The following is a 26,058-nucleotide window of genomic DNA, read 5'->3' as shown; positions in this document are numbered from 1 at the left end:
GCTGTGGATAGCAATTAAAAGAGTTGAAGGATTTTATCTGGGAAGGGAAGACAGTAAGGGTCAAGAGGGATAAGCTGATTCTTCCAACAGAACAAGCTGGACTAGGATTACTCAATTTGAGGGGGTATTTTAAACCCATTTCATTGTGACAGTGTTTTGTTTTGTTTAGCAAATGTGTCAGTTTTTTTGCTGCAAAATACGTAATGAAAGTTTTAAATAAAATCCAGACCTCTGTAATCATTCTAAAATCTATAAAAGAAAGTATGTACACTGATGGGTTTAAACAATGTTTTATGGTAACTGGAGAGAGACAGACAAGTCATGGGATGTTGGTATGGATATGGGGGGGGTCCATTATCCTGCCTAGGGCCTCATTTGACCATGATCAAGCTCTGGTTACAGCTTTTCTTTTAAAAAGCTGCCTTGCTCAGTGACATTTCATCTACTTTTTGTGGATATTTTAAAATTGTATAGGTCATTAGACAAGCTCCTGAAGATATAACTTCAGATAGTATACTTTCTCCGCTGACATAAAAATAACATTTGGCCGTGATGAACGTACAAAATCAACATCTGCAGCAGGAAAACTCAAGTACCAAGAAAATCTCAACTTGGGAGGGGAATGCAATATAAAAGAACAAGAGGAAGTTGATAATACCTGGGAATAGGTAACGAGAGTAATAAAGATAAACAAATCAGAACAAGAGTTAGTAAGGAATATTTTACAAGACCTAAACTATATTGGAAACTGTCTTGACATTTAGAAATGATGTTCAAGTGATAAAATCAGCATGCCCCTCTTGTTCTAACTTACAAATTTTGGTGTGATTGTCTGGCTTCAAAAGCAATGGATTAGTTGGACAAGAACACAAGACAACTGCTTCGGCCGTTCAAATGATATATAAATCAAAATATGCATGGTAAAACTATATATCCTGCAGTATGAAGGAGGTATGGGCCTCATATAAAGTGGCTATATTGTGTAGGTCTGCTATTGTGTGACTCCATACATATTTGTTGACGTCATTAGATCCGATCATAGTGAAGTTCTAACCCATGAAGAGAAAGGACTTAAGATGAAATCTTTGCTCAGATTAGCAGAAGCATTTTGGAAAGAAGAGGGAATGAACATTAAACCAGACAGATAAAAATCAGGCAGAAACTTAAAATGCCAAAATAAGAAAAAGAAAGGATATAAAGAGCTTGACCAGAAGAAAAGGGAAACAAATCAACAAAACAGAACTGAAAGCCAGCAGCTATACAGGAAAAGTATAGAGACCTCCTGGAACAACCACATGTTGATCAAGATTTCATATATGAATGGTTAAATAGAAGTAAATGTAAACCAAAAAATTAAGGCAATAATAATGGCATATCAAGATACCAGTCTATGGACACATTGGCTTATTCAATCCTTAGAAAAAGTAGCAGATACAAAGAAATGTAGGTTTTGTAGCATAGATCAAGAAACAGTTGCATATCTTGTTGCTGGTTGATACGTACTCATGTCTGAAGGTTTGCTTGCTGAAAGGCACAATAATTTGGCAAGACTGTTGCATTGGGCATTGTGCAAATACTACAATCTACAAGTAGCTGAGAAGAATTGGAGACATAAACCACATAATAAAAATGAAGAAGTAATTATTATATGGGATCATCCTATACCAACAGATCAGAAAGCAGAAGGAAGAAAAACAGATATAGTAGTGAAGAAAAAGGACAGAAGTAACATCCGTCCGTGAAATAGCTTCACCTTGCCGATATCCTGTTGAGCATCATGAGAGACACCAAATTCATAAACATACTAAGATATGCAAGTAAAACTCATAGCAATCTGGAATAAATGCACAGAAATAGTTCTAAAAGCAGTAGTAGCAGCACAGCTGATAAAGAATTTTTGAAGCATACTTACAGTAAATGTGTTACCAATAAATGTAATTCCATATTAACTGAAGAAAGATATACTTCCAGGTACATTGTAGGTGCTGTGAAGAGCACTTTTGGCAAATACTTAAGATTTAAGCAATACTGATTTCTAATTCTGTATACTTTAATTATATCCTTATTCAGGAAAGGGTCAAGGTTCACAGGTCACAGGTTCACATTGAGCCTATCCAGAATTCTAAATTGCCCCAAATCACTGTCTGGTTGAGTGGCTTGCTGAAGGTCACACAATAGGTAAATGAAGGTGGAAAGATTCAAGCCCTGCACTCAGCACAGGAAGCAACAGGAATCAACTTATTAACAAGCTAGAGTTTAGTCCCCTGCTCTAACTGCCAGAAAGCTTCTATCCTGTCAGACAGATCCAGTCCTAGCATGCTATTAGAAATCCAAAACATTAACAGAAATTAAACATGGAGTACACTTAATAAAAATACTGATAAGGGGTTAGCAAAAGTACAGTATGTATATGTTGATGGACCAATTCAAAACATATGTGCAGTGACAGACCCATGGACTGCAAAGATTTACACTTTTTCCCTCTATGGCATTAGAACAATATTTTGATAGACGTAGCTGGACAATAAATATTTTTGACAAGGTTATGTCCATGGACAATGTGGTGGCCTCTGTATTGTTTAAGAAATTCAGCAAGCACAGCTTTACACTGGGAATGGAGGTCAACTGAAGAGGTTAGGAAAACAGTTCATTATTTGAATAAGTCTCATCAATTAGAGAGGGAAAAAGCAGTACTAAAGGGATGCTTAAACTTTTAACATTATATGTGAGAAACCAAAAAAGTCCAAAACATACACTGTGAAGCAGTAGGAAACATTTTCAGTCAGCCAAACTCTTCAGTTCAAGCTGTTTTTATTCTTCCAACATACAAAGACAAAGATTGAGTGCTTTCATCCCCTAAACTGGGGACTTCATCAGACTCTAACTGCACTCCATAGTACAGCCTTTAAATACTGTTAAAAATGAGTGATGTCATCACCCATCACAATCCTTTAAAGATACAGATATCTTAATGTTCAAATGAAATGCATTACAAACATCTTTTAACACAAAAACATTTTAACAAACATCATTTATAAAAAAAAAAAACTTTTCAAATTCCAAGACATTCATCAAATGTAAGCTTAAAAACTGTTTAAGATAAAAAATCAACTGCATGTTATCCATTGACTTACTTTAAAACATATATATATACTGAATAGTTGAACCCCCCCCCCCACACACACACACACAGACTAAAATACACAGTACTTATGAGATAGCTTTCCTCACTAATATTGGTTTTAAGGATACCATTTCCTTAAGACCTGGTGCATGGGTCACAGCTTGTTTTATTTGTCACTTCATTTCCCTTTCATCTATATAATTCCTGTAATCTCCCCCTTTAGGGTTTGGTCTTACTCGCTCCACAACACCAAACAAAAACTGAACAAAATTTGCACATACTAATGAATGTTTATATAGGGCATTATTTATATTTCCTGTGACAATCTGGTACGGTGCTCGTATATTCTGTCCCTAAGATGCCTTTCTGTCTTGCCTATGCAATAAGCTGGACAGGTTTTACAAGCTGCCAGATATATCACACCTGATGTTTGACAATTTCCTTTTAGAAAGACAACCTTAGACTTCAAAATGTTTTGTAGGGTTACCATATTCTTAGCTTGTATGAACTTGCATTGTGCACAAGCACCACATCTTGTTGTACCACTATTACCCACTACCTGACTTTTGTTAGTAAGTTCAAATGCCTCCTTTAAATTGAGCCCAGTTTTGTATACAAATGTGGGTTCCTTCCTAACAACTGAAAATATTCTAGGGTTATTTTTAAGGCTGGAGCAATTGTTCTCAAAAATCATTTTCACTTGTTTGACTTGCCCACAAAAAGAAATAACCATAGCCCTATGAAATTGTTTCTCCTCTTCCAAATTTTCTTCTTCCTGTAGTACATCACCTAACAGTGGTTTATTTTTTTTACCCCACTCACCTTTAACATATTCTACATTTTTCTCCACTATGTTAGCTGGATACCCTCTTTCGTAAAATAATTGTGCTACTTTTTGTAAGTCTCTATCTTCGTCTCCCTCATCAGTAGTCATACGGGCAACTCTAACTAGTTGACCTTTGACTATATTATTTTTTTTGATGATGGCTCAAAATGTTGCTCTTCCCCTAATAATCCCTCCAAAAATAGTAATTTTGGAAGAAAACATGGAGGGTTTACAATTAAGAAATAACTGTAATAATCAAAGTTATAGATTACTTGAAATGCATGTAGATTCTTTTATTTTGTCAGCTGCTCAAGGTAGCAGTACTAATATTAAAGTGTCCCTTCTTTGACAGGTAGAAGCTGTATTGTGTGTCTATTTTATATTTTTGCATCACATTTTTGGTCCATTTTTCATAAAATTGTGTTTTTTGGCAAATTAGTGACAAATCACTAAAGACTGAAGTTAGAAAATGACAGACATTTGAGTTTCAGATTTTATACCCTTCAGAAAATTCATACTAATGCAAGACCTATTCTATTATCTTTCGAGTTTATTAGAGCAATATTTAAAAATTGTCCTTATTGTTGTGCCTTTGTCCCACTTCTGTGTATGGCTTTGTCCAGATTTCTTGCTCTTGAAGTTGAGAGGTATGACAAATGTGTCAGGGCCATCACAGTCAGCCAGAGAGATTTCAAATTGTGACATGCTTGTTGCACCCACTCCCCATGTAGTGACTCTGGATGTGTCCAAGCAAGGCAAGGAGTAGTTGTATCTACCTTGGATGGGGAGGACACACTGCATAAGTACTACAGTGGCTTTTCATCTGTCCTTGATTTTGCAGAATGGTCTGGTTTCTGTCATATTTTTGTACTGTTGATTTATGCTTATTACTCAAAGTGCCTGTTGCTCTGTGTTTAAGTAGCAATGCTTTAATGACCATAAGGTAGCTTGTCTGACATCAGAAGATGCAAGTAAGCTTTAATAAGCATACTGTTAAAGAATTGCCAACATTGAAAGCCTTTCTGTTGTTGCCATGCAGAGAATACTTGACTAGATAATGTATAAGCCTTGGGTATTAAAGGACAGGATTCCATTATTTTAAAAGCTCATTACACTTGTTGAGACTTCAGTCAACTCTACAGGCTTTACCCGTAAACTAAACAGAATGCCAATCATGTGTGGTCCATAACCTGTACAGTAATCCTTTAAGCAATGTATCTTGAGCTTGTTTCTTGTTTGCTTTTCATTTTTACTTTTATCATGTTTTCCCCATGAAACAAGTTGTCAGGCAGCAGGTCTTTTGGATAAGAAACATTTTTACAAGTGGGGCATCACATAGATTTCTACTTTCAGCATGTTGCTTGGTACTTTAATAAAGCTGTATATATTATAATTAGAACTGCAGTGCAAGGAGAAGTGGTTTGAGTTGAGTGCTTCTGGTTTTTCTTGTACTTGATTTTGACTGGCATTCCAGTAATGTATTTAAAAAAGTAATTTATTTTCATGCCTCACAACCTTTTGTTTCCATCTAGATATTAAGTAAGCTGTCATGCAGCCAATGCATTGAAATATTTTTATTCTTCTACACTTATTTTTGTCTTGATTGGACTTTCATAATGATGGTTTGCCACCCAGGGCAGCGTATTTAATTAAAGTTAGTTTTTTTGTGGTTTTGTGCATAGCTCCTCCCCTTTATGGTTGACCACACCCCTTCCCTTTGACCCCGCCCATTCAGCATCTCCTGCAGCCCCCCTGTGATTTGAAGTCACCAGCCGCCACTGTCCTGAAGATATAACTTCAGATAGTATACTTTCTCCGCTGACATAAAAATAACATTTGGCCGTGATGAACGTACAAAATCAACATCTGCAGCAGGAAAACTCAAGTACCAAGAAAATCTCAACTTGGGAGGGAAATGCAATATAAAAGAACAAGAGGAAGTTGATAATGCCTGGGAATAGGTAATGAGAGTAATAAAGATGAACAAATCAGAACAAGAGTTAGTAAGGAATATTTTACAAGACCTAAACTATATTGGAAACTGTCTTGACATTTAGAAATGATGTTCAAGTGATAAGATCAGCATGCCCCTCTTGTTGTAACTTACAAATTTTGGTGTGATTGTCTGGCTTCAAAAGCAATGGATTAGTTGGAGAAGAACACAAGACAACTGCTTTGGCCGTTCAGATGATATATAAATCAAAATATGCATGGTAAAACTATATATCCTGCAGTATGAAGGAGGTATGGGCCTCATATAAAGTGGCTATATTGTGTAGGTCTGCTATTGTGTGACTCCATACATATTTGTTGATGTCATTAGATCCGATCATAGTGAAGTTCTAACCCATAAAGAGAAAGGACTTAAGATGAAATCTTTGCTCAGATTAGCAGAAGCATTTTGGAAAGAAGAGGGAATGAACATTAAACCAGACAGATAAAAATCAGGCAGAAACTTAAAATGCCAAAATAAGAAAAAGAAAGGATATAAAGAGCTTGACCAGAAGAAAAGGGAAACAAATCAACAAAACAGAACTGAAAGCCAGCAGCTATACAGGAAAAGTATAGAGAACTCCTGGAACAAGCACATGTTGATCAAGATTTCATATATGAATGGTTAAATAGAAGTAAATGTAAACCAAAAGATTAAGGCAATAATAATGGCATATCAAGATACCAGTCTACGGACACATTGGCTTATTCATCCTTAGAAAAAGTAGCAGATACAAAGTAATGTAGGTTTTGTAGCATAGATCAAGAAACAGTTGCATATCTTGTTGCTGGTTGATACGTACTCATGTCTGAAGGTTTGCATGCTGAAAGGCACAATAATTTGGCAAGACTGTTGCATTGGGCATTGTGCAAATACTACTATCTACAAGTAGAAGAATTGGAGACATAAACCACATAATAAAAATGAAGAAGTTATTATATGGGATCATCCTATACCAACAGATCAGAAAGCAGAAGGAAGAAAAACAGATATAGTAGTGAAGAAAAAGGACAGAAGTAACATCTGTCCGTGAAATAGCTTCACCTTGCAGATATGCTGTTGAGCATCATGAGAGACACAAAATTCATAAACATACTAAGATATGCAAGTAAAACTCATAGCAATCTGGAATAAATGCACAGAAATAGTTCTAAAAGCAGTAGTAGCAGCACAGCTGATAAAGAATTTTTGAAGCATACTTACAGTAAATGTGTTACCAATAAATGTAATTCCATATTAACTGAAGAAAGATATACTTCCAGGTACATTGTAGGTGCTGTGAAGAGCACTTTTGGCAAATACTAAAGATTTAAGCAATACTGATTTCTAATTCTGTATACTTTAATTATATCCTTATTTAGGGAAAGGTCAAGGTTCACAGGTCACAGGTTCACATTGAGCCTATCCAGAATTCTAAATTGCCCCAAATCACTGTCTGGTTGAGTGGCTTGCTGAAGGTCACACAATAGGTAAATGAAGGTGGAAAGATTCAAGCCCTGCACTCAGCACAGGAAGCAACAGGAATCAACTTATTAGCAAGCTAGAGTTTAGTCCCCTGCTCTAACTGCCAGAAAGCTTCTATCCTGTCAGACAGATCCAGTCCTAGCATGCTATTAGAAATCCAAAATATTAACAGAAATTAAACATGGAGTACACTTAATAAAAATACTGATAAGGGGTTAGCAAAAGTACAGTATGTATATATTGATGGACCAATTCAAAACATATGTGCAGTGACAGACCCATGGACTGCAAAGATTTACACTTTTTCCCTCTATGGCATTAGAACAATATTTTGATAGACGTAGCTGGACAATAAATATTTTTGACAAGGTTATGTCCATGGACAATGTGGTGGCCTCTGTATTGTTTAAGAAATTCAGCAAGCACAGCTTTACACTGGGAATGGAGTCAACTGAACAGGTTAGGAAAACAGTTCATTATTTGAATAAGTCTCATCAATTAGAGAGGGAAAAAGCAGTACTAAAGGGATGCTTAAACTTTTAACATTATATGTGAGAAACCAAAAAAGTCCAAAACATACACTGTGAAGCAGTAGAAAACATTTTCAGTCAGCCAAACTCTTCAGTTCAAGCTGTTTTTATTCTTCCAACATACAAAGATAAAGATTGAGTGCTTTCATCCCCTAAACTGGGGACTTTATCAGACTCTAACTGCACTCCATAGTACAGCCTTTAAATACTGTTAAAAATGAGTGATGTCATCACCCTTCACAATCCTTTAAAGATACAGATATCTTAATGTTCAAATGAAATGCATTACAAACATCTTTTAACACAAGAACATTTTAACAAACATCATTTATAAAAAAAAAAAACTTTTCAAATTCCAAGACATTCATCAAATGTAAGCTTAAAAACTGTTTAAGATAAAAAATCAACTTCATGTTATCCATTGACTTACTGTAAAACATATATATACTGAATAGTTGAACCCCCCCCCACACACACACAGACTAAAATACACAGTACTTATGAGGCAGCTTTCCTCACTAATATTGGTTTTAAGGATACCATTTCCTTAAGACCTAGTGCATGGGTCACAGCTTGTTTTATTTGTCACTTCATTTCCCTTTCATCTATATAATTCCTGTAATCTCCCCCTCTAGGGTTTGGTCTTACTCGCTCCACAACACCAAACAAAAACTGAACAAAATTTGCACATACTAATGAATGTTTATATAGGGCATTATTTATATTTCCTGTGGCAATCTGGTATGGTGCTCGTATATTCTGTCCCTAAGACGCCTTTCTGTCTTGCCTATGCAATAAGTTGGACAGGTTTTACAAGCTGCCAGATATATCACCCCTGATGTTTGACAATTTCCTTTTAGAAAGACAACCTTAGACTTCAAAATGTTTTGTAGGGTTACCATATTCTTAACTTGTATGAACTTGCATTGTGCACAAGCACCACATCTTGTTGTACAACTCTTACCCACTACCTGACTTTTGTTAGTAAGTTCAAATGCCTCCTTTAAATTGAGCCCAGTTTTGTATACAACTGTGGGTTCCTTCCTAACAACTGAAAATATTCTAGGGTTATTTTTAAGGCTGGAGCAATTGTTCTCAAAAATATTTTTCACTTGTTTGGCTTGCCCACAAAAAGAAATAACCGTAGCCCTATGAAATTGTTTCTCCTCTTCCACATTTTCTTCTTCCTGTAGTACATCACCTAACAGTAGTTTATTTTTTTTTACCCCACTCACCTTTAACATATTCTACATTTTTCTCCACTATGTTAGCTGGATACCCTCTTTCGTAAAATAATTGTGCTACTTTTTGTAAGTCTCTATCTTCGTCTCCCTCATCAGTAGTCATACGGGCAACTCTAACTAGTTGACCTTTGACTATATTATTTTTTTTGATGATGGGGTGATTACTAGCACACTCTAAATAGGAATTACTAAATGTGGGTTTTCTATAAACATTGGACTTAAATCCTTTGTTGATTTTTTGTCTAAATGTATCCAAATAGTTAATGCTTTCTACACTACTGGTGTATGTGAATTAAACAAATCTAGATGAATTGTTCAAAAATTCCACAAGTTCTCTCTTTTTTTCTTCTGTTCCTGTCCACAAAATGATTACATCATCCAAAAAACGCACATGCATTTTAATATATCTAAAACCACTCACTAGGGAAAATTCTAGTTTCTTCCTATTCTAAAAGCAGAATGTACAGCATGCCAAATATACGACCCCTTTTGAATAACAATGTCTTGAAGCACTTAGTCTGAGGGGTATACTGGGGATCTCCAGGCATTTACAATTTGCCACAAAAGTGCACTGGGCGCATCTTCTGCACTTGATTGTGCCAATTCTACCAGTAGTCCTGTTAGCTGTTGTGCCCTTCTTCTTTGCTAAACACTCCTTTAGGTTGGAGTTCCTCCTAAAAGTATACCTAAGGTGTTTGTTAAAGATATCCAGCCTACTATTTGGCATACTGTACATTCTTCTGGGCATATTATGTCGGTAAAACTGGACGTAACTTGAGGCAACATGTCTACGAACACATGTATGACATAAGCAGAAAGAAGGAAATGAATGCCTTTTTCTGACACGTTATGGTTTGTGCCCAAGCAGATTTTAAATTTTGGGTCCTTGAACAGGTGGTTAATAGTGATAGAGGAGAGGTTGGGAGAACAGGCTTGAGTATAGGGAAATGATATGGCAGCTTAGATTGGATGCCTGTACCCCCCCTGGAATGAATGATCATGTCTTACTCCTCCCAGCACTAAAAATGAAGGCCTCAAAGCCAAAAAAGATAAGTAAATTTAGAGCTATAACCAAAATGACGACAACAACAACAACACAAATCTCCATTTGTTGTAGAGTAGTATTTTATGCCTGGAAGGCCTTTAAATGTAATTTTTTAAGATGTAACAGTTGTTAAAAAATGTAACATTTGTTAAATACTTTTTTAAATATAACAGATTTATTATACATGCATTTAAATGTAACAGATTTATCCCATATACATATTTTTTAATATATTTAAATACATATTTATTGCCAACTTTTATATTCTTTTATATGTTAATTTTCTATATGTCAAGTTCCTATATGTCATGTTTTTATACACATATATACATATTTTTCACATATACTATATATTTTTGATAACAGGAGTCTGATTAACTAATTATTCTCGTGATTTTTGATTTTTTTTTATCTTATTAAGACAGAGCCTATAAAAAGCAGGGACATCATTTATAAAACTGTTGCAGTTAATTAATTATGATTCTGCTGAAGTTTCCTGTAAGGAGATGAAAGCACTAAATATCTTCTTGTTTTAAAGTTTTTAAGCCTTGTGGACTGTTATGTACTGTTCATTTTTTCTTTCTTGTGTTGGTTTGGATTAAAAACGTTATTTTGGAGTTCCAGTGGTGGACCCGTGCAATTATTCTGTATATTCATCGAGGAGGAACAGCCTTCATTGAAGCCATGCATTGTTTGTATTGGTTTTCTTTGTCTCTATATCAAATGTCTTCGGGTCTATATTATAACACTGAATTTTACAAAGATCAAATGTTATAATATCGAACCCATAATGTCGAATGCTGAAAACAGCGAAGGTGCAGGACACCGAATTCTTTCCCAGGGAAAGAATTCGGTGGGCCATTGCTGTGGTTTCGCTGTTTTCAGCGTTCAATATGTTGGAACATTATGGGTCGGGTTCAGGTTAGTGTGCGATTGTGTGTAGGTTAGGGTTAGGAGGCGGGTTAGGTGAGTTAGGGTTAGGGAGCGGGTCAGGTAAGTGTGCGGTTGTGTGGACATTAGGGTTAGGGCACGGGTCAGGTAAGTGTGCAATTGTGTGTAGGTTAGGGTTAATGGGTGGGTTAGGTGAGTTAGGGTTAAGGCGGGGGTCAGGTAAGTGTGCGGTTGTGTGTAGGTTAGGGTTAAGGGCGGGTTAGGTGAGTTAGGGTAAGGGCATGAGTGAGGTGAGTGTGCGATAGTAACGGACCTTAGGGTTAGGGTTGGGTTAAGGTAAGTGGATAGCTAGTAGTGTATGCAAAGTTTAGTTTAGGTTTAGGTGTAGGATTTTAAGTGTATGTGTGTGGATTGCTGTTTTTTGTGTGTGTTTGTGTTGTGTGTATGTTTCGGAATAGCAAATTTTTTCCCTGGGAAAAAAATTCTCAATTCTGACCGTTCGATGTTTTCGGATTTCGGTGTTTAGGGTTCTATATTATAACATTCGATGTTTACGAACTATAATATAGACCCAATGTCTTCAATGCAAATGAGAAAAAACAGACCACCTAGACAACACATATTCCTTCCTTCCGACAGACCACAAAATCTTTCTGGCAACCATTTTTCTCTCCCCACTGTTGCCGAACTGCAATGGAAGAGACTTTGCAGTCTGTATCTTTATACTTTTGAAAATGTAGTCAGAACACAACCTTCAGAATGAAACAAAAGAGAAAAGAATCAAGCACTCATTTATGCAAACGTAGGCGACTTAACTGAATTAGGCTCCATTCAATTTGGTTTTATGAAGGGCAGGTCCTGCATCCTGAACATACTAAACCTCTTTGTAAAGGATTTAAAGGCTGTGAGCAGAGGTTGCTCTGTTCTTACTGTATATCTTGATCTGACAAGGCTTTTGATACTGTTCTCCAAACTAAAATTACTGAAAAATTGTACATACTTAATGTAACTCTTTACACCGTTTGCTGAATAATGGATTGTAGGTAGTGAAGTTTGCCGGTATACTCCCTGAATTTAAAATTCAGACAAGTGAGATATCAGAGGGCTCCATGTTAAACCTTCTCATGTTTAGCATTTATTTTGTAGATGTAAACCCATATTCCAAAAGTCTGGTCAGCTAAATTTGCTGAAAACTGCAAGCTGGATACTGTTATTTGCTCATCCACTAATACTAAACAGTTCCAGCAAGGGTTGAAAAATCCACATACCTAGTGTGCTAAAAAAGTCTCAAGTTAAATGTAAAAATGTGCAACATAATAGTATTCTGCCAAAAAGCCCCTCCTAGCTTATATGTTGTAAATTACACTCCTCTTCAGATGGGGATGGTCGAAAGAGACCTGGACGTTTATGAGGACAACTGTCTCTCATTTTATCCAAATGTTTCCATAACAGTCAGAAGATTTTTTTAATTGTCCCACTTAATTACCAAGTGTAATAGCTTCAAAAGGCAAAGATCATCCTATCCCTGTATTTTCCCTTATCAGACCCATAAGCGAATACAGTTCTACCATTTAGTATATATAAATCCAAGTGCATATCACTGAGCTGCAAAGACCCAAAAGATTTCTAGTCAAGAAAATTAAAGGTTTTGATTCCTACAACTATCCCAAAGGATTAGCATGACTGTCTTTCTATATGACGTGACCTATGTCTAGCTCTTTCAGCCATGAAAGACCCAGTACTATTCAATCTCTTTTTCTCTTTCAAAACCAGTGACTTTACAAACACCTGCCTTGTTCAAGAGAAATCTTGACCAATGGATGGGAGATGGATTACCTCAGTGTCACTAAAATAATGGGTATAGTTCCCCATACTAAAGGGGTGGCGTAAGCCACAAAACGATGGGCTAGGCTTGTAAATGCCCTCGGGCAGATAGCCTAGTATGAACCTATGAACCTATGAACCTAAATCTACATCAAAACATAAAACAAGAATACCTGGAAGGGCAGGTTCCTTACACAACACATTCCTTGACTATGGAATAAGTTGAAAATACAGGTCAAAGTACTACTTTGGCTACCTTTAAGGCAAGTGTTGATGACTGGGTGGATAGACACACATTTAAACAAGGGTCATCATGCAATTTGCTCAGTTTTGAAGGAAAACGGTAATAAGTGCTTTGCAGGGATGGCTAAAACTTTTAAGCTTGTTTACTTAAGGCTAGGCATGTTATTGTCCCTGTAATCTCTTGCCCAGAATTATTTCTGTGTTTCTATATTTCTAAAATGACTGCAAAACAATGTTTACAAATGGTATTGTGTGCTAGCTCAAAAAACTTTGAGAAAATGTTTTCTGAAATAACTAATGTGAAAATTAAATCCAAAATCTCATGGCATTAAAAATATAACCATGTACAGCAATTAGATAAAATGAGCAATACATTTGTTTTCATTGTTTTATTTTTAACTCTGTTGAAGCATAACATTTTGAGGTCAGATTTGCAGAAGGAATATCATCACATCTAAATAAATAATCTCTCCTTTATACTCAGCATTGATCAAGCCAGTTATGGACTACAATGCTCCCTTTGGTATGTGTCTCACTAAACAAATCAAACAATTACAAAGACCTCAAAATGTCCTAGTTATAAAGATCACAGGGCCAAATCTAGGCGTTGCCGAGGGTGGCTGGAAGCCCTATCCCTTTATTGAGTGTCATATAGGCTTTTGAGAGGAGATCGATTGACTTTCCTACTGTGCCAGTAGACATTTGATTGCTCTGGACTTCCTGTTTTTTCTGCAACTCCTATAGCTCCACCGGTACTAGAAAAAGAGACATAAATCTTCAATAACAGGTAAGTAAAACACGGTGGAGGGGCAGGTTTATATCTTAGAACCTACCAAACCTCTGATTAAACTTCCCCTAAATGTTAAACTGTGCAACTCACTATCCTGATTCAAACATAAAGGATTGATTGGTTTGAGGTCTGGATGGAGAGATGATAAAATTGGAAAGCAAACGAAAGTAGTATTGCTGGAATTTAATTCATTCTCAAGTCTTGGTAAGTACCTTCACAGGATGGACCCTGTTATTACAAAATCTCACCAAGACGATACTGATAAATAGAATGCATTTTATATAGCATATATCATGGTAACAAAAAAGTGGAAAACAATGCATGAAGTGAATAATAAATAAATACTGAAAAAGCAGTTTGAAATCAAATGTGCCATAAATATAACTTTAATGTAAAAACAACATCCAGTAAGCTCTTTCATCTTGTAATAAAACTTCTTTGGACTGAATGCATGCTACAAAAAAACAACATTTTTACAATGCATACTTGCACAATGTAATTAATTAATTAGTGTTTAATTCTCTTTTGCTTTAAAAACACTTTAAAATTATTTTTATCATTAAGTCCTAGAGAGTCACAGGCATCTAATTTTACTTGCCAGCAAAACTCTCTCCAGTCTATTTCATCTTCTGTATTGAATCTATTGGCAAAATTATGAACTTGATCTAAAACAGTAAACTTTAATGAAATCTTACATCCGCTACTAGAACAATCTTTACTAAGTGTATCGCTGTTATCCCCCACTGAAATAACATGTCTATTCTCAAAGATTCTAAGATATAATTGTTTAGTAGTCCTGCAGCTCCAAAAATATGTGAATAAAAATATAGGCAAAGGCATCCAGCTATGGAAAATTTCACATTACAAAAAATAAGGTCACAAAGCAGGAATATGGAACAGAAGATTGGTAAAGTCGAAGTTAAACAAATAGAAGCTAAAGTTATGGAATATCTGCAAAGTGAATGTTTTAGTGTATAAAGTCCATCACAGGATTTGTCAAACATGATAGAACAATGAGTCCCAAAAGTAAATAAAAGCAGGTGGAGCAGGAGACATCTGAAGAAGAAATATGGACACTGGAAAGAAAAGGAGACTTAATGCAGTGCAATATTTATGCAAAGGAGAAAACAAAACTAATCAATACAAAAAAGCAGCACTACAAATATTTGAAGCGAAATACAGACAAAGGGGAGGGGGAGTAAAAAAAGAGGGCTAGTAAAGAAGAAGTTAAAGAAATAGAAACTGAAGTTAAGGATTACTTGTGGAGTGAAGGATTTAGTGTAGAAAATCCAACTCTGGTAACTTCACAGCATGATAAGACAGTGAGTCCCCAAGTTAAGGAAAGACAGGTGGAACTAGAAGCATCTGATCAGTTACCACATGAAGATACTTTGGAGCCTTCAGAAGGGATCTAGTACAAAAGTTCAATTCAGCAGGGCACCAGTAAAACAGTTCAGTTGGAATTGTACAGCAAGAAAAGGAACAAGAAACAGTGGCAAATCTGATGCAGTCAGTGCTGTGTAGTGATATGCCAATGAGTTCCCATATCAATGAGCAACTGATGATGCAGGATGTTGCTAAAGGAAATATGTCACAGGAAGATGGTCTGGAACTTTCTGTAGAATGCCTGTAGGAAATGGAGAACAAATAAAGTGCCCTCACTTTAGAAGGAAATGATCTAAAGAAAGAGTTGCTTAATTTAGTAGAGATGGATAGACATATTAAGATCAATGGAAGAAACAGATTACAGCAAGTCAATAAGGGCCAAAATGTTGGAAGTCTGATAAAACAAACAAACACAGTAATCAAGATTATTAACAGAAATCTATGTGACATAACAGAATTAAGTAGGGTATATTACTATGAGCTAAATTAATAACAGAAAAATCTTAAAAAATATAGGACAACAAGGGAAAGGAAGGGAAGAAATCAAATGCCATCACAGAAGTATTGAATAGAGAAAACCAAAACAATTAAGACAAGTGTCAGTATTAGAAGAGTAAAGAAGAGGGAACAGATCAACAAAAATGCTTAGAATGATAGACATGATAAAAGCAACATGCACTGCTAGAACAAACCAGGATCTATCATACACTATTGCAAATAATAAACTAATGATATCAGCACAGACAGTAAAACTTATTAAGATATGCAGATAAATATAAAGGAAAAGTACAAAATAAGCAATTCATTGTTGACCCAAAAAGGTTTTATACAGGCTTAGAAACTAAGCAAAAGGAATGGAAATCCTAAAAAAAAGAAAGAAAGAAAAAAAAGAAATAGATGCATTTTGGAGAAATATGTATGAATACAATGTAGAACATAATAACAATGCTGAATAGACAGAAGAAGTAAAAGAAACAATACGAAGTTCAAATGTACAGGATATGAAATGAGATGAAGTAATAGCCAGAGGAATTGAAACAAAATTAAGAAAGGCCCTGAAATGGAAAACACCAGGCCCAAATGCAGTACCCAAATTCTAGGTGAAAGTATTAACAACTTTACACAAAGGTTTAACCCTGAATAAGAACTACTAATATGCACATTCCAAACAGACATCAACCAAGTTGACAACAGAGAAAAGAATACTTCTCCTTAAGAATGAGCCTGAATGCTATACTAAAAACTGTAGACCAATAACTTCCCTTCCAACAATGCACAAACTATACAGTGGAATTGATGCCAACAGAGTTTATCCTCATTTAGAAGAAAGCTCAATCATGACAAGAGAACAAAAGGATAACAAACAAAAGTCATGTGGAGCAACAGATCATTTGTTGTTATTAAGTAAAGTCATAAGTCATAATGGAGAACTGTAAAAAGGGGAAGAATCTATGTATGGTATAGATCAATTACAAAAAAGTATTTGATGGCATCCCACGTTCATGGATAAAGGCATGCTTTCAGATGTAAAAGATATGACCTACACTGATCAGTTACTTTACATTGACCATGAAACAGTGGCAAACCACTTTGCAACTAAACCATGATAAAGGACAAATTATTATCACAGAGATATTATCAAAGGGAGATATTCAAGAGTGACTCTTTGTCACCATTCCTCTTTTGTCTACCCTCAACCCATTAAGCTGCCTACTTAACAGATTAGGAAAGGTTACAATTTGGGTCCCAGAAAAACAGCAAAGTGTATACACTTCTCATCTTTTTTTTTTTATGGATGATTTTAAACTGTATAGTTCATCAGATGAGGAGCTGAAAGCATAACTGGAAATGGTTAAACGTTTCTCAGATGATATAAGAATGTCACTTGGTCTTAATAAACATGAGAAAAATAATATTTACAAAAGGAAAGGAGCAGCACAAGGAAAATATCAGGAATGTGTTGTAAAGGAACTTGAGCAGGAGGGAGTATATAACTATTTGGGCATTGAAGGATCGACTATAAAAAATGAACAAATGTGAAAAAAACTCAGTAAGGAATATTTTAAAAGACTAAAATTAATACTGAAAACAGCCTTGATTTCAAGCTATAAACCAATTTGCCCTTCTTGTTCTAACTTACAGTTTTGGGATGACTGACTGTCCCCAAAAGGTATTGGATCAATTGGACAGGAAAACAAGAAAAATTTGGGCTTATCAAATGACATATAAAGATTATGTATATGCTTATTTCTTAAGGAAATATGGGCATCCTCAAAACTGATTACATGTATACTTCTGCAGTTGTAGGACTGCATACATATCTGCTGACCTTATCAGATCCAAACATAAAGTTTTAAAATATGAAGAGAACAAATGTAAGATGATTTCCCTGCTTAGTTTAGCAGATGCATATGAGTGTCAAGCAGAAATGGAAACCAAACCAGAAGTATGCAAAAATCAGGCAGCAACTGAATGTGCCAAAAACAAAAGAAAGTATATAAGGAGAAGAATTAGACAAGAAGGCAAAAAACGTGGAAAAGGCATAAATATAGTTCAAGTACAGAAAACTCCTGGAACAACCTCATGTTGATAAAAATCTGACACAAAAATAGTTAAGAAGAGGTGAATTTAAACCAAAAGATGAAAGGTTAATATTGGTGGACTACGATGGTTGGACTATGTGCACATTGGTTTACAAAGTCCATTCTGCAAGTGTGAGAAACAAAGAAATGCAGGTTTTGTAAAAACAGAACTGGAAACATTTGCAAATCTTGTTGCTGGATGTCATACATTAATAGCAGATGGTCTATATACTGAAAGGCAGTATAATAATGGCAAGAATTTTGCTTTGAGTTTGTGTAAACATTATAATACTGAAGTAGCTGAGAAGCATTGGAAACATGAGCCGCAAACCATTATAGAGAATGATGAAGTTTATATCACATGGAATTACACATTACCAACTATTCAAAAATAGATGCAAGAAAACCAGATACTGTAGTCCATGAAAAGACAAAATAAGTAGCATTGGTCATTGAAAGTCTTACACCCAGTACCGATAGTGTCTTACATACAGAGAGAGACACAAAGTCATAAAATACAAGGATTTACAGGAAGAAATGAGAGCAATGTGGAAGAAGGATATCCAGACAATGCCAATGTAGTAGGAGCAATAGGTCTCATAAAAAAAAAAAAAAATTACAGTATCATATGGGTATGCTACCAATACATGTAACTCCACACAAATTGCAGAAGAAATTAATTTTGGGCACATTCTAGGTGCTGCAAAGAGCACTTTTGGCTAACATCAGAGATTGAAACAAAACTAATTTCACTATCTTTAATCTTACTTTGACTTAGGAATGGAGTCCATTTCTGTCATGGTATCAGAAACCCAAAAGACTTACCTGGTAACTCAATAAACTCAGTGTAGATTTCATGAAGAGCCTACATGGTGTTTGCTACAGTTTATCTTTGAAATGTCGGGGCCAAAGTTGAATAAATAACCATTGACTGTACATTCCAGTATGTGTAATGTTAAGTGCTAAGCAAATGTGGGTCTCTCCTTAACCATAATTTGGTTTGCCTTCCTTCAAGCAAACAGGATCAGTGGCCAATGCCCAGCTGCCAGCACTCTTGACAGTACTGAGTGTGGAAAATGCACCTGTTGCCTAGCTTTCTCTGTGGCACAGGGTATAGGAGCAATGAGCTCCTGCTCCGAGCACAGGTGAGCCAGGGTTCAAATTCAGATGATTTATTTATTATTTATCTATATTTATACAGATGGTGCAAGGATGTTATTAGCTAAGTAAACGTGATCAGGACTTGTACAACTAGTACTCGTTTTGCAGACCTCACTGCAAATCACAAGTTAGTTGTGTGTACAGTTTGCTACAAATGACAAGGGGTGATATATCTTTTGAAATTATTATTATTACAGAGCAGATCATAACTATTTGTGTAAGGCTGGATATCCTGAAAAGTACATACCATATGCTACTTCACAGTAAGGACAGTTTCCACATCATGTTACATGTACATTTCATCCATTATTACCTGAACATGACATAAAGGGAACCCTACAGCAGGTTTTAAAACATTGCATACTACAGGAGCACTGATAACCTATTGAATCAATGTAACATGTTTGTACTATCCATCAGCAGAGTAATGTCAGTATGCAGATACATGAGACCACCTGCACATCCATCAGCCTAACAGATACACAACTGCAAGAGAGGTGGGAGTGAAGGGGTGCATACAAGGAGAGATGGACATACACATAACAATGTTTGGTTTAGTGAAACATTCATGGACATGTTTTTGGTCTGTTCTAATTATTAAGATGCCATGTTCTGCAGCATGAAATGACTGACATAGTGGTAATGATAGTAGAAGCACAACAGGCTTATGGCAAGAACAAGGTTGAAAAAAATATATCATAGTTGTGAGGATGGATATCAATGCAAATATTTTTTGGCCAGTATCCAATATATCTCCATGAGAATTCATAATTGTGGCAAATGTTTAGATGTGGGTGATTAAACATATAGAGATATAACATCACAGTAACAAATTATGTGAGATGCATCTGGAATCGAACTCTTGATAGTATGGGCAACAAAAAAAAAGAACTCACCCAAGTGATTTGTGTCAACACGCCACATCAGAAGTTATATTTTATCACATCCAGCAGTTTACAGAACTGTCACACTAACTGTTTCAAAGTAGTCTGCCTTACTCTGCTTTAACTCAGTGTTCTATAGCATAAATACCATGGGGTGAAGATAACTAAACTAGTGTAGCTGATGGCAAAAACACACAAGGTTTGATACAGGACATGAAGATGGTCACAAAAACACAATCCCAATAAAAACAAAAAGGCAAGCGTTAGAATGAAAAATCCATGAAAAACTGCTAAGAAACAAGTTTTTATTAGTAGTATAAGCACTTTCGTTTTAAACCATAAAGACTTTCTCAGATGCAAGTCAATGAAATGTAAGTCATACTTTTATAGCAGTGTCATATGATCCAAAATTCAAAAAATGTCATGTGATTCAGAATTCAAAAAAGTACATCATTTTTAGTTATAGCTCCATAATAGTACAGCCATTTTTAAAAATACTAAGAAAGAAAACAAGCATCAATTCTTTCTTTTTCAAACAAGACATCCATACTATATAATGCTATATAATATATACAGCATATCTAACCACTAAAAACTTTTTCTTAACTATAAAAATGATGTATTTTTTTAATTTTGGATCACATGATATTTTTGAATTTTGTATCATATGACATGCTGCTATAAAAGTATGGGTTTTATTTCAGTGACTTGTATCTGAAGACGTTTTAATGGTTTAAAATGAAAGCGCTTATAGTACTAATAAAAACTAGTTTCTTAGCAGTTTGTCTTGGGTTTTTCATTCTAAAGCTTTCCTTTTTGTTTTTATAGGACATGAAGAGCCATTCAGTGCCATTCAGCATTGATGCATGATGCCAAACTCCATGCAAATGAAGAGAACAAAAAAAAATAAGGCTTTTTATGGGTCATTTCTGGCCTTGTCTGTGGTATGTGATTCAATTTTTTGACCAGATTAAAAGTGTGAAAATGGGGTACATAGAAAAGTGGTGAAATCGGGGGCAAGCAGGGGAAGGACCAAACGGGAAGCAATAAAGGAATTTACAGGAGGGATTTAGGGAAGAATCATAGATACCCACTTTGTCAACACAGTAATGTGCATATGTAGAGAAGATTTGATGATTCTAGACTGCCACCACAACAGAGATGGCTGACAACAATGCAGTGATTTTGTATTTTCAGCTGGACCAAATCCAGTGTGTTGAGAAGACAGATATGTGAAGTAGAGAGCTATATATGGGACAATTTCATTTTTTTTTTTTTTGTGGGATGGGTGCCCATTTTTTTTTTGTTTGTTTGTTTAAATTTCAAAAAAAAGAGTAATGCTGGGGAAGGGACATAAGAATGTGAGTGTCAGATAGGTAGTGTAGGAAAGGAAGTAGGTGCAGACAAACAAGGCAAATAAGACAGACCCTGGGATGGTGATGGACACAAAAGTTGGGGACACCATGATTAGAGATAGGTAGGAGACATCAGTGGTACATGCCCATGGGAGCAGCAAGAATAGAGTCATAACCCTCGGAACTGTCATCACTGTTCCCTTCCTCAGTTCCCTGTGAGACTGCTTAATGTGGGAGTCTCTTTTCTATTTAATGAGCTACCTCTCCAGGTGGCTGATGCGGGCACCAAGGCCAGTTTCTATTACACCATGCATCATCTCTGGCTGCTCCTGGAAGGTGATATAATCACCATTTCCACCAATACTCCTGGTGGGTACCACTGTACCAGCATCCAGGGCAATGCTACCTGATGTGGATTGTCCAGGTAGTGCAGGGGCTGTAGCGACAGTACTGACAGGTTGTGTCCCAGAGGTGCTGGATGTTGGTACAGCAGCTGGTGGAAGGTTGGCAGGCTGAGTCACAGTGGTTGGCCAACCTCCCTTTGATGAAAAGCATTTGGTTTGTTGGCATAAAGGTATGATATCACTATAGTTAGATTCCAAGTAACCCACACACAAAAAAATAAAATAAAAAATAAAGAGAGATAAGGGGTGGTGTGAGACAAAAGAGAAAATAGAATATTAGAACCATGAAATGTCAGATTCCTACTTTTCATATTATAGTAGCTATAGAGCTTTCACAATTCCAAAAATGATTGTGTATTTTTACAAGAAATCCTTGAAATATGCACAAATTCCATATATGCTTTTAAAGATACAACCCATTAACTTCACAATGTGGGATTAAAGCCAGTATTGCTGCATTTCAAATGTAAAAATTATACTTGTTGTATGTGAATCTATATGTTACTTGTGGGAAATAAACCCACATAATCTGAATACACTATTACATTTGTCTAATACAATTACCGAGAGCTACAGAAGAAAGCATGCATGCTTGCTATTACAGTTAAGATATGTGCGTTGGACTTGATACTGATCTGTGGAATAATAATATATTTATTACAATCAGGGTCAGTTGTGCTGCAGACATACTCCTTGCCTCCTTGAGTTGCTCCAGCCTTTCATCATGTGCATCCCTATTTGCCAAGATTTCTTTTGCAGCCGTAATATAGAAAATGAAAGACGACACATGAAAGCATTATGCATACCAGTCTTGGCTATCTACACCATTCCATAACATTTAACATTGCTTGATCTGTATACTTACACAACTGGGGGGTGTCAGCACTTCTAAACTCATCCAGCCACTGGTTGAGTTTTGTCCACTTGGACCTGTTTAGGTCACTGTAGTGGTGCCTACACTGTTGCCCAATGCATGATATGCTAGTTGCACTAGTGCTATCATTTGCTAGGCTGTGTCAGGCCTCAGCCTTGTACTCAGACCTGGTAGCATCCTCCTGCAGTAGCCTACAGCTGTACAACTTCACAAGAAGTGCAACAAATATTTTTTGACTTCTCCACACCCCACCTCTGTACACTTAATTTGGAACTATCCTTCCCATCTCCTGCCATGTCTGCAAAGGTCATCCAACAACAGTTGCAATGGCTTCTCATCAGTTTGCGATATTGTATTTTATGACCAGTGTGCAAACACATGCAATCATGCCAGCCATGTTTGCATGATGGTAAGCAAAAAGAAACATTCCCAAGCAAAGAGGAAGGGGGGTTTATGTGACAGCAATGATGATGTGACATCTGACATTGATTTATGGCATGTGTGCTACTATACCTGGATACACTTTGTCCAATGGCCAACACTGAAATGCTAAATCACATGACTTTTAAATCATGACTTTGGAGAGATCAATGGAATAACTTGGCACATATGTTATGTGGATGTACACAGTGTTAAAAGTAATTTGTACAATGTGGGTTTCAAATCTCTGTAAACGAGAATGCATACATTAACACATAAGTGATTATTCCACATTGTCACAAAAAAACATGTTTACCCACCATTGTCTTGACAGATATACAGCTTAAACTGTGACTGGTGTTATACTTCAATTAGGCAGTATGTGTGTAACATTACATGGTCCTGGATTATGCATTCTCAGGTGTGATGCAGGACTAATGTCTGACAATCTATTGGAAATGGATAGAATTGCATGACTTTAGTAAAAGAGTTTGGTGCTATGATACATACCTCACAATACATTCTGTTTTACAGTTATGCCTGGGTTATGGGAGGGGTGTAGATGATTTTCAGTGAACCGTTGTGTCCATCAGAGATGTGCAGCCTCATTTTTTATTACATAATTATAATTATCATGCTGAAACAATTACATGAGACATATGACACCTACAAAAGTAAATGAATGCAAGCAGTAATGATACATTTCTGTTAATCAACCTGCTATACATACCTCTTGCTATGTAGTATTACTTTTATAATCAAAGTCTGTGAAAAATTAGAGAGACATCCTTTATAAAAACGAGAGGGTGCAGGATTGAACAATGGATCACCTGCATTCTAAGCATGAGCTTACTGTACTTAGACCTGGTACCCCAGGGAAAGCTGGAAACAAGAGGTTTATTTTTCACATTTAGTACTGTGCAGAGTGCTGACAGCCACTCTGAGCCACCGAGCTTATCTGTACAAAGGAAAGCAAGACTGTTTTTCCTTAAGTAGCGAACCGTGTTTGCACACGGGTAATCCGCACGTGTAAAAGGCAATAGTGAGCATATATTACTTTTATAAATACTCATTATGACCTTTCCACAATAAAAATAACTACTGTGGGACTCCAACTCAATTTTATGTATGTTCTCTTTTTTATCTCAACATATGTATAGCTTGTGCCACAGAGACACTCAGGCAACAGGTGTAATTTCTGCAGTCATTATCACCCATGTTGCTGACCATCATTCAATGCTGCCAAACTTGTTTGTACTTTGCAAGGTGAATGAAATTACATTTCTAGTTTTAAGCATCTAACCATGTTTGCACTATGGAAAAAGGAAAAACAAGGAAACAAAGGTTAAACAACTATACATCTCTGGATATGAACTATCAGACTACTGCATTAACACAACTCAGTTGTAGTGGATTGTCTATCATTGCCATAGACACAGCTTTAGGATAGCAATGAAATAATGCATAGTCAAGCAGTTAACATTTTATACCCAGTAATAAACAATTCATACAGCTGAAGATTCTCAGTTGATTGGAAATGTGTATATAACATATTTATTGGAATAAGTGAGCACAGATTATTTTTCAGTATGCTTGCAAAACTGCAGCTCTGCCTTATCTTTGTATTCTGGAAATCATTCCCTTATCTCTGCTTCACTATTAGACATGCAATCTCTAGTGCATATTCTGTAATTTTTCTTTCAAGTTGTGATACAAATACAGGACAGTCAACAACAGTTTTTAGCAAAGGCAAGAAACATTGCTATTATGCAAGGAAATATACGTGTGGTGTTTGGTTTTGTTTAAAAGCTCACTGCAGTTAGTTCAACACTTTGTAAGTGTAACCTCATTGACACACCCATTTCAGTGTAGGATGTCTGTGCATTACTGTGTTTTGCTTCAGTCAGAGTAATTATTCACAGTTGCAAGCCGTTAGGACCTAAGAATGGTGTAAAGGCCACACTATGTTTAAATCTGCTACACAAAGTCAAAAGTTTGGTATTCAGCAGGTCTAATGAGTTTGCACCTCATTTGCATCTTTAGAGTGTTCAGAGGGCTGAATCTACACTGAAAGGCAACCGCATAGCTAGGGAAATGGAAGGGGAGGAGACTGATGCCAATCGTACTTATTGCTCCTCTTGTGGGAGTGTAGGGTTAAGTGCAGTTTTTGGAATGCTTTTCTGTACTGAATATTTCAGTTGTATGGGTCAGGTTATTTGGTAAACTGCATAAGTATATATTACAGATGTCAGTCATGTCAGATATTGATGGCATTGTTGGACAACTTACACTCATTCTACTTAGCTACATTTACAAGTACCAGTTAGGCAGGTATCTGCCATTCATCCATGTTCCTGCACATTTATTTTTTCTATTACAGTTACAACTCTTATCATTCAGGGCTAACTCTATTTGATGCTAGCAGTACACAGCAACTATATAAAGAAGTAAAGGTTGTGAGCATTGCCTGGAATCAGTTTACTATATGTCTGTGCATAGGATGACAGGTACATCCCTTAGGTGGTCAGCATGTGTGTTATCGGTTGCCTTTTGGCCAGGGCAAGGGTATGCGGTGCATGCCTACATCTACCTACACCTACAGCAGCTGAGGGTTCCCCCTCTGACTACTCACCTACATGTAGATGTGGTGACCTTGCCAGTGTTAGTGAAATATTTGGTCCTAGCCCTTGGTGTTCCTGATGCAGCTATTTTCACAGGAGGACATTGTGTAGCATAGCATAGACTGTGACACTTTTAGCACAAATGCTGGGATTGTACTGCAGAGCCCCACTTCATTTTTTAGGCACCAAAAATGTGACTTCAACAGCCCAAACACACACTCATGTGTGCCTCATTATAGCATTCTTCTGTCTGAGCATATCTGATGGGCATCATCAGCCATTGTTCAAGTGCATACCCTACGTCCTGCTGTAAATGGCCTTGTGGGATATCATTACTGAAAAACCTTTGGTGAAGCTGTGATGTGTGCCAGATATGGGAGTCGTGGTTACTGCCGGG

This window comes from Protopterus annectens, chromosome 2.part2, assembly GCF_019279795.1.
Source record: "Protopterus annectens isolate FY-2018-M chromosome 2.part2, PAN1.0, whole genome shotgun sequence".
In the NCBI taxonomy this organism is placed as follows: Eukaryota; Metazoa; Chordata; order Ceratodontiformes; family Protopteridae; genus Protopterus; species Protopterus annectens.
Note: the sequence above shows the minus strand (reverse complement) of the source record.